This window comes from Martes martes (genome assembly GCF_963455335.1).
Source record: "Martes martes genome assembly, chromosome: 3".
Taxonomy (NCBI): Eukaryota; Metazoa; Chordata; class Mammalia; order Carnivora; family Mustelidae; genus Martes; species Martes martes.
The window spans coordinates 99,109,988-99,120,546 of record NC_137890.1 but is presented as its reverse complement, the minus strand read 5'-3'; the positions used below and the strand labels follow the sequence as shown (position 1 = coordinate 99,120,546).

The 10,559-nt window shown below is 36.3% G+C and overlaps 1 protein-coding gene across 1 annotated transcript in view; it reads right to left on the bottom strand.

Moving 5' to 3' along the window:
• Positions 1-9,479: 9,479 nt before the first annotated feature.
• Positions 9,480-10,559, bottom strand: part of SLC35F5 (solute carrier family 35 member F5) — a 37,226-nt gene continuing 36,146 nt past the window's right edge. The window contains exon 16 of the mRNA XM_080799333.1: positions 9,480-10,300. The gene's annotated coding sequence lies outside the window, so the exon portion shown is untranslated. The remainder of the gene's footprint in view (positions 10,301-10,559) is intronic.

Sequence of the window (10,559 nt, the reverse complement as noted above, 5' to 3'; positions counted from 1 at the left end):
AGTCGATAAAGAAGTTGTGATATATGTGTGTATATATATTTACACACACATATGATGGAATATTATTAAGACTTTTTACAAAAGGAAATTCTATCATTTGCAACAACACGGATGAAGCTTCAGGACATTATGCTAAGTGAAATAAGCCAGACAGAAGACAAATACCACATGGTATCACTTATATGTGGAATCTTTAAAAAAGAAAAAAAAAAAAGTCAAACTTACAGAAACAGAGCGTAGAGTGGTAATTTCCAAGGGCTGAGGGACCAGGAAAATGGGGAAGGGTAAAAGGGTATAAGCTTTCAGTTATAAGATGAATAAGCCTTAATGATCTAATGTATAGCATAGTGACTGTAGTTAATATTTCATTGTATTATTGAAAATTTGGTGAGAGAATAAATCTTAAGCATTCTCACACACACACAAAAAGTATGTGAAGTGTTGGATGTATTAATTCACTTGATGGTGGAAATCCTTTTACCACATACACGTATATCAAGTCATCATGTTCTACACTTAAAATATATTAACATTTATTTTGTCAATTATACTGGAAAAATAAAAAATAATTTGCTTGTTAACTTTGTTTCCTGAAAATAACAACTGGTGTATGGCCTTTAGGAAGGAAAACTCAGGCCAATACAGCAAGCTGGATAATCTGGTTCTTCACTTACATCCATGAAGTACCCTTGAAACCCACTCCAGGAGGAAAATGGATTCAAGGTAGGACTCAACATCCTGAGCAAAAGACCCAAGATTGTTGGCCAATACTGATTCCATTACACAAGCACACGAATCTAATATAAAGAACACCAGATCAGGAGTCAGAAAATGTGAAATTTGTCAGCAGCCTGGTTGTCAGGAAACGTAAGGTGTATTAGAGTGGTCACATAATTATCTAAACTGTGACACTTGAGTGATAGGAGACACTGTTAATAACTATACCAGGACAGCAGCTGTAAACTGGGACTGTCCTTAGCAAATTGGGACACATGGTCATCCAAATTCTGCCCCTAGATATTCTCTAGAGACCCTTCCAGTTGTAAAACAATGATCCCATGTTAGCAAACTAGTTTTAAATTTTTATCTCAAAAGGTTAAGGTTGGCAGATAATTAAGTGACATTTCAAAATTAGGTTAAGACAGAAGTTTTAAAAACTAAGAACAAGGGTTAGAACACCATCTCCCTAAGATTCTATTTTTCAGTCTTTCATGAATCTTCTGATAAATCATTGTTCTTCTTTCCCAACACTTTCATGAATACACTATTTTGAGTGCTTTAGCTTTTCTCAAGCACCAAAAAAAAAAAAAAAAAAAAATTGTATTCTATTTTTGTATTTGGTTTTTAAAGATTTTTATTTATTTATTTACTTGACAGAGAGATTACAAGTAGGCAGAGAGGCAGGCAGAGAGAGAGGGGGAAGCAGGCTCCCTGCCAAGCAGAGAGCCCGACTGGGGCTCAATCCCAGGACTCTGAGATCATGACCTGAGCCGAAGGCAGAGGCTTAACCATTGAGCCACCCAGGCACCCCTGTATTTGATTTTTAAAAAACAATCCTAAAAAAACCCCTAAAAACCTAAAAACCTAAAAAAACCTCTCCCTTTAGCCCAGTCTGAGGGGAGGAGGAAAAGGAAAGGGTGGGAGGTGGAAAGTGGAGGAAGAGGGATGGGAATGAGAAATGCAAATCCAGGGCAGGCATCTTCCCTCAGTTTCTCTTTGCGGAGTGGGCTTGAGATGCACAAAACCAACAGTAGCTCCTGGGTTATTTCCTGCACTATGCCGTCTTTACACATACTATGATGCTATTGCTTGAAGACAGGCGTTTTACATAAAATCTGGCCTCCAAATGCAAGCTAGCCACTCAGTGCTTATACCAATCCTCTCCCACCTCTGAGGGGTTGACACCCGAAGGCTCTGTTTTCCAGCTTTTTTGGTTGCTGGCTTCCCGTCAGGTCCCGCCAATGGCAGTGAATGGCAGAAAGCAAAGAAAAACCAGAGAATTTTTTTGTTTTGTTTTTCCTTCTTTGCCTCCAGCTGCATCACCTACAAGGTTCCTGTTCTTTGCTGTGATTCAGCTTCCTCTGGGTGATCCTGGCCTTGGGATTTGCCCTACACTTCCTCCCTTTGCCCCGTCAGCCTAGGGACAGCACTGGCATCCTGCTCTTGCTGATTTCTGAGTTGCCTCAGTCTTCTGCTCATCCTCGCAGCTCTTTTAATACCTGAGCTATCAATTGTTTTATGTTGTTTAAAATACTCAAGGGTAGTTTTTGTTTTATTGGTGGAACCCTGACGGCTATTACAGTCAATAAAATAGTAAGCTGTTCCAACTGTGGAGGAAGAACTCACTCTGGAAGGGCTTTATGGTGAGATGGAATGTAGATCTCCTACATGGAACCTTCCCCAGGGTAATGTCATTATTCGAAAATTTCACCTTTGATGTTGGATTTGGACCTGACCATGCATAAGATGCAACTTACTCTACTTAATGTGTAGAGCTGAACCATGTTTTTCCACAGTAAGATCTACTTTATCAAACACCTGAGATACATGTAGAGATTTAGGTATGAATGAGTAGAAACGTTTTAATAAAAGGAAGCTTTAGAAATCAAGTATTTGTTTGTATAAAGCTAGATCCCAACGCTTTATGTATTTTTATTGAAATAGAAAATGCATACTGTAAGTGGAGTACGCAAATGATTTTACACAAAAAATGCATTGAAAGAAATCACACATAGTTTCCATTAGGCTATTCGGAGTTTGTAAACTCTCCCAAATAATACAGTATAAAAATAAAAGCAATGTTGCAAATGGCCTTCTAAGGCAGGATAATTTGGGTCCCCAATTATATCAGAATTAGTAATGTAAGGAGTAATTTGAATTGATTTTATAATTATGTTTAAATTTCAAATAGTCCAGGATCTTAAAATATTCATTTTATTAAATAGAGGGATAAAATTATCAAGTTTATAATAACAAATTTCAGGTAAAAATTCTGCATTAAATTATCCACATCAAGAAAAATACATCTAAGAAAGTTGTTTCCTTAGTTTATTATAAACATTTCATCTTTCTAAAGTTCTCTTTCATTATATCTGGCCTTCTGGGTCTGGTAAGTGAAGCTGACTTTTATAGAAAATTACTGCTATACCAACTACTATTTTCCCCCGGGAGTGTCCACACATAGCTCCTGATTGTTCAATACAGACCTATCATATAAAACTAAAATGCTGCAACTTGATCAGAATGATGCACTCTTGCCTTACATAAAAATACAAATCACAGTATGCTGACACTCAGTAACTTCAACTTTAATTTACTAGCCTAAGGGGATTAAGAAGATACTATAAAATTTTAGTACAGGAAATATCATAGATGTAAAACAAACCTGCTTAAGAACTTACCAGAATGACTATAAAGAAATGAAAACTAAATAAATATACATACCTGGCCCCACACAAGTATCTGAATATTAATACTAATCTGAATATTAAGACTCACTTTAGTATATACCAGTTGAACTTTACTCTGCACTTTTTTTTTTTTTTAAAGATTTTATTTATTTATTTGACAGACAGAGATCACAAGTAGGCAGAGAGGCAGGCAGAGAGGGAGAGAGGAGGAAGCAGGCTCCCCGCCAAGCAGGGAGCCCGATGCGGGGCTTGATCCCAGGACCCCGAGATCACGACCTGAGCCAAAGGCAGAGGCTTTAAACCACTGAGCCACCCAGGCGCCCCTTTACTCTGCACTATCTTGATGGACTTTTGCCATTATCACATACTTCATGTTATGCTAAGAAAAGGAATTAGCATATTTTCTTGTTTAAAAGATTTTTATTTATTTGAAAGAGAGAGCACAAGCTGGGGGCAGGTGGTAGAGGGAGAAGCAGACTCTCTGCTGAGCAGGGAGCCAGACGGGGGACTCCCAGGACCCTGAGATCATGACCTGAGCTGAAGACAGAGGCTTATCCAGACTGAGCCAACCAGGCGCCCAGCATCTTCAATGCCCTTACTGCATTCTTCCTAGCCTCTTTAGCTCCATTTTCAAGAACAGGAATTTCAAATGCAGTTGCAATATTCATTGTGTTGGGAAAGCCTTCCCAACCCTTGCCCCTGGGGCTCATCCTGCAGACACCCAGCAGTCCACCGTTTAAGACCATCCTGGATGGATGCAAATGCTGTATTCAAGTTCCACCTGTCTCCAAACCCCAACCAATTACACAAGCTTTTTGTTACATGGGCTCTTCTCCATATTTATGGTATAGCAGATTAAGATGGTGGAGGAAAGGCAAAAGGATCCTAGTTGTGATTATTTTCTTTGACAAGATGGAAATAAAAGATGAGAAAATCTAATAGTATTTTAGCCAGGTACTATTAAGCGTCCCAGTTTTTCAGATTATAGATTCACAATAGTGAATACACTAGTGACTACTTTTAAATAAAATACTGAATAATTATGTGCTATAAAAATCATATGCTCACAATTTCAGCTTGGATTTGTTTCGCAGCTTATTTAATGCTGTCTAAAAATCAAGCAGGTAATGAAAACTATAAGTATTTTGAACATGCATTATAGGAGGCAATGTAGTGAGACTCTAATAAGGCCAGTCACTTAGAAAAGTTAGCGCATTTATCTGATATACTCGGGCTCCATAAAACGGTCACGGATGCAGGCTGTGCTGGAATTTAACTTCTGCAATGCTGCTTTATAAATCAGACCGAAAGCTTTTTGGAGTCCAGATGCTAAGCCCTAACAAAAGCAAAATGGAACTACGGTCTACGTAGAATCACTGTTATTATTATTCTATTAAGCACCACATATATACATGGTGTTTGGCATTCTCTCTTGAACTAGAAAACTTGCAGAATCACAGGATTTGAGAGCTGGGAGAAAATTAGAAGGCACTGATAGAACTCTTCACTTTCTGCTTGAGAATAGTGATGGGGCACTCATCAAGGAAGTCAGCATTCATAAAGCACCCAGGCACAAGGGGCTGGGCACTTCTGATTTCACTATTTTATTTCAGATTAAATAATTCCCCTCAATCAGTTTTGTTAAAGGGTAAAAGGGGGAATCCAGCGTCAAAGTTAGTGCTCTCTCCTCAGGATAAGTATTCACAAAGTGTGACCATGGGACCACCACCAGGGGCATTCCTAAGAAACTTGTTAGAAATGCAAATTCCCAGGCCTCCCTCTAGACCTACTAACTGGGGGGGGGGGGGGCGGGGAGGGGAACAGCAAGCCCTGCCAGACCTACTAACTGGGGGTTGGGGGGAAGACAGCAAGCCCTGCAGGTAATGCTGACACATGCATCTTCAGCTGACACTGCTCTTCAGCAGTGGCTAAGATATATATATATCTTAGAGAATATATATATCTTAGAGAATATATATTAAAGTATAATCTTATACTAAGCTACTACAAATGGATTATTATACTTTACCAGAATAATTAAGACAAGGATAGCCTTCAATAGAATTTTGTTTTGATGTTACATGGTTTAACTGACATTGAATTTTTTCCTAAGAAAAGCAAATACTGGTAATAAAGATTAAATACTGGTAATAAGATTCTAAAGAACTGTTTTCACCTTGTATCAAAAGATTCTTGAAACAGAAATCAGTCTGCCTTTCAAGGACCCACTGAAATTAATAAATACTCCTGCCTGCCTGACTGACTTTATTACTTGCTATAATTAAAACCAGGTATAGAAAAACCAAGTAGAGAAAAACTAAAGGCTTAGTATATAAGGATCTAAGTTATAGTTAATAAAAGAAGCTTTGAAGAATGAAATCATATATAAAATTAAAAACTAAAAATTTCATGAAGTGCCTTGTTAAAATTTCAATTTTAAAAAGTTTCAGTTTAAAACTTCCAAGTTGGAAATTTTTCTTTTCCAACTTTGAAGTATCATGAAGGAAATGTTATCTTTATCTGAGTACTTCTCCACTGCAAATTCCCAACTCAAAAACAAATTCCCATTCATCTTACCAAAAACTCAAAATGTTCTCAATTAGATATTTTTAGCATTTCAACATATACCCCTAACCAGAGAGTACTAATTACTTTCTGTAAGTAATTTTTCCTTAACTCTACATCAATGATTTCGTTGTTTGACACTCTAGTAGTTAATGTATATTGCACATGAAAAATTTTATAGGAAAGCTTGTTTTTTTTTTGTTTCTTTATAGATTTTATTTATTTTATTTGACAGACAGAGATCACAAGTAGGCAGAGAAGCAGACAGAGAGAGAGAGGGAAGCAGGCTATCTGCCGAGCAGAGAGCCCGATGTGGGGCTCGATCCCAGGACCCTGGGATCATGACCTGAGCCGAAGGCAGAGGCTTTAACCCACTGAGCCACCCAGGCACCCCTAGGAAAGCATTGTTTTAAATGCAATGACATGGAGCACCTGGGTGGCACAACTGGTTGAGAGACTGAGGGTGCGTTGTGATCTCAGATCTTCAGATTAAGCCCCACCTCAGGTTCTGTGCTCAACAGAGTCTGCTTGAGACTCTCCTCCCACTGCCCACCCCTCCCCGACCTTCCCCTCCTTGGGCTCTCTCTCAAATGAATAGATCTTTAAAAATACATAAATAAAATACAATGACACTAATATGATGCTTAGTTTTTAAAATATATAAATCACAATTTTTCTAGATAACCAAAAATCAGGATGAAAATAAGGTGATCTACTAAGAGTTAAAGTTAATAAACATTTCAATCATCATGCAATCTTTATGCCTGGAGGCAAAACAGAAAAGCTTCATGTAAATGTAACAGTAAATTCCCAAGTCATTATTTGCTTCTAATTTGTAATGAACTCCTCGTCTATCCTGCTTATTAAAGGCTCTTAAGATTTAAAGGAAAATTTCCTGTGTACATACAGACTTGAACTGCAAAACAAAACTTTTGTTGAGACAGATGAGGCTGGTACTATTTATAAAAGGAAATGCAAGTCTATGAAAAGATGTACCTCAATTTATCTAAATGAAATTTTGGTACACAACGTACATACTAGAACAGAAACCTAACTTCAAATTCTGTATACTGAAAATCTTCTGTTAGCCATGTCACCATTTAAAAAAAAAAAATCACACAAACTTAGCTACATAAATTAAATCTGCAGATATCTCAAATACTATTTATGTATTTCTGTGAATTCTTCCTAAAATATTATTTAGTAATAAAGAATATTTCAAAAGGAAAGGAGGGAGACATGAAGGAGGATTATAACAACTAGAATTACCGAGCCCCGCGTCGGGCTCTCTGCTTAGCGGGGAGCCTGCTTCCCTTCTTCTCTCTCTCTGCCTGCCTCTCTGCCTACTTGTAATCTCTGTCAAATAAATAAAATCTTTAAGAAAAAAAAATTATGTTTCATTTATTTGCTAATATTATTCTGGAAAAAAAATCTTCTAATTAATTCCTACTTTATCCTTCTATCCTTTTGTTTCTTCAACCAGCACACTGAGGATTAGTGCTACATACCTTAGTATCCTGACTTATAAAAACCTTTGGCTTTCAGAGAAGTCATCATACCTTGCAACCCCAAACTGGCTCTGTATGATTGACTGTGATGGGGATATTAGCATTCTTCCCGAAACAAGGCTGAATACCTTTGAGAACATTCACATTTAACCTTGTGAGCTTACTTCTACAGAAACAGTAAACTTTATTTATCCGCTGCTAGGGAAAAATCAGTTTAATGTAAGGAATTAATTACACCAGGCAGATAGAAGCCCATATATTAATTTCTTAAAAACTTAGAATTTATTTAAAGGAGTAAGTATAGGTGCACTGCATACACCTAAGGGTTTTTCTGAACTCCAAAAGCATTCATCTAAGCACCTGTAAGGCTGCTTCATTTCTCAGTTTTGTTTCAGTAGAGTCTGATGTTCATCAAACATCAAGTCTGACAAAACAGCAAACTCCCTTCAATTAAGGTCATAATTTAAAGTATTATTCAACAGTGGGATTTAAATTACATATATAGAAAGAAAAGTAGAAGACTGCAAGAAGGTATCAGAAATCACTATTTGGTCTTTAGATTCAGAAAATATGACTGTAGGCCAACACTTGCTTGAACAGAGGAAGGACATGAGCAGTCACCGGAATGTAACCCTCCCTCCCAACATTTCCAAAGGTCGGCAATGTGGTTGCTGTGATCTGAGGGCCCTGACACCTACATTCCTGGGAAATCACGGAATGGAAGTAATCCACAACTTCATTTCTTGAGAAGATGAACCCTTAATTACAAAGGTGCAAAAAGGAAGTCCTCAATTGCTTACTCTTACAGCTGCAGTATTCAAATTAAAAAAAAAAAATCATTCAGACAAATAAAACCTGGGAGAGAAGATAATAGGTAGGCAAGCAAAGCAGCAATAATTCATACTTGCAGTTAACTGATTTAATGATGCTTTCTTCTACAGAGGTTGTTCTTAAACACACACATACACACAAACACAAAAACACACCAACATAAAGTCCCAGCAGCCTAGTGGAGGAAGTCCTCTGCATGATCTATCCAGCATGTTAACTAAGCCGAATGAGTCCTGAGTGACAACACCTGATCTGTATGACACGTGAACACAGAGCACATGACCAACCGAATGTCTCTAAGTTCAACCTCATCTCCTACCATTTTTACAGAATAATTTAAAAGTTGAATTCTACCTTTACTGTTTCAACTATCTTAGCTTGTAACTTGCTGAAGGTATTGGTGAGCTGTCAATAGCACAAACAGAAAGTAAAGGTATCTAGATAATACACCGCAACTGAAATTAATTTTTGAGCAACTGAAATGCTACTTAAGTTCTTTTTAAGAAAAAAATTCATTAGAGGTCCACTTTTTACATGCCTTTTCCGAGTCAAGGTAACAAAATCAGTATTACTTTCAGCTTAACAAGAATTACTGCTGGCACCAAACAGGAGAAGAGCTGTTTGTTTTTTAAACAGAGTATTATAAACAATCTTTTAAATTAACACAAAAGTTCTCAGGACAAGCAAAAAGATGGCTAAATTCCATTTTCAACTCATGGTATCACCAAAGCAACTTTAAGATTGTGAATAAGATGAACTGAAGCTAAATACTGTAGAGGGAATTTAAAAAGTCAGAACTGTTAAGAAATTCTGAAAAGAACTATTCTCACACGACTTGAAAAGTAAATGGGTGATTCATCAAAAGTCTAGATGAATCCTGAGACATGTTCATCCACTGATGTTCTACAGTGAACAGGGGCAGTTGCACAAGAAGTACACCATAAAACGTAAGTTAAGAGTTGTAATTAAGAGTACTTTATATTTAAGCTTGGTAGAGGAAAAATTCAATGAAATTTTTTAAGTAGAATCTCTTTTTGCCTTCTTTGGTATTTTAGTCATTAAACATTTATTTAGGAAAAGTAGAGGCATCCAGTTCTGGAGTAATTGGGCACATTTATATATGAAAAAAAATCAGAAACCAATTAATAGATCTGTCATACACAAATACATACATATAAACATTTTATTTTAATAATACTCTTTATCAGTTCAATTTAAATCATTCCATTATGAAAATGTCTTAATTGAAGACAGAATATTTCTTCAAAACTCTAAATTAAGCAGAGCTTTAACCATTAAATTTACAGCAATAGAGCCTTTAGAAATACATAATTCTTCATTTTACAATAATATTTCCCCTTTAAAAATTTGTCATAGTTTGTCATAGATTTAAAATACAAGGCACCTAATGCTAGGAAAGGATAATACAGTTTATGTAGTGTGATCTTTAAAGTCCCACTAAATTTACATAGACACACTTGCATAAAATTAAGCATTTTTTCTGTGTTGTTAATTTGTAATATTCTACTAAACTCAAAAATATAATCCATACCTATTATAGGCAGCTTACTTCATCACTTTATCTGTTAAGAAATACTGATCTATATACTTAAATGATTTCTTGAAAACATTTTCATAATATAGGCCAGCATTTAACAAATAATATGTGAAAATAAAGTGTCCAGAACATTAGAATTCTATTCCTTGATTAGTTCAAATTATTTCATCAGCTGAATTCCTTGAGATGTATAAGGCAGGTTGGTCCTTTAGAGGGACTGTGGATTGGAACTTCCTATAACTGTAGTGATATGTACACAGCTACACAGCAAAGTACTTCATTATGAAATGAAGAAAACAGATATGAGGAAAATATATTTAAGAGTTCCAAACAACTGAAACTGTTATTTTTCAGACTAGGCACTGAAACATTTTCTACAAAAACTTGCCAGAGATTGTCTCTTCGCTGCATAATGTTCCATTATCAAGCTAAAGATAAAAAAAAAACACAAAATCATTAGTTTATAACCGTCATAGCTTTAATTTTCTACAGTTCATATTGCAAAAAGCAAATTATCTTAACACTGAAATATATATCAAACACAGTTTATGTACTTAATAACTGGATACTGGAACCAGAGGTGAGTACTAAGAACTCACAGAAGGAAGTTCCATTCTACTGTCAAAGGCTGACAGCCAACACTGCTTAAAGACAGCATAGTAACAGTTTTATTCATGGCATACCCCA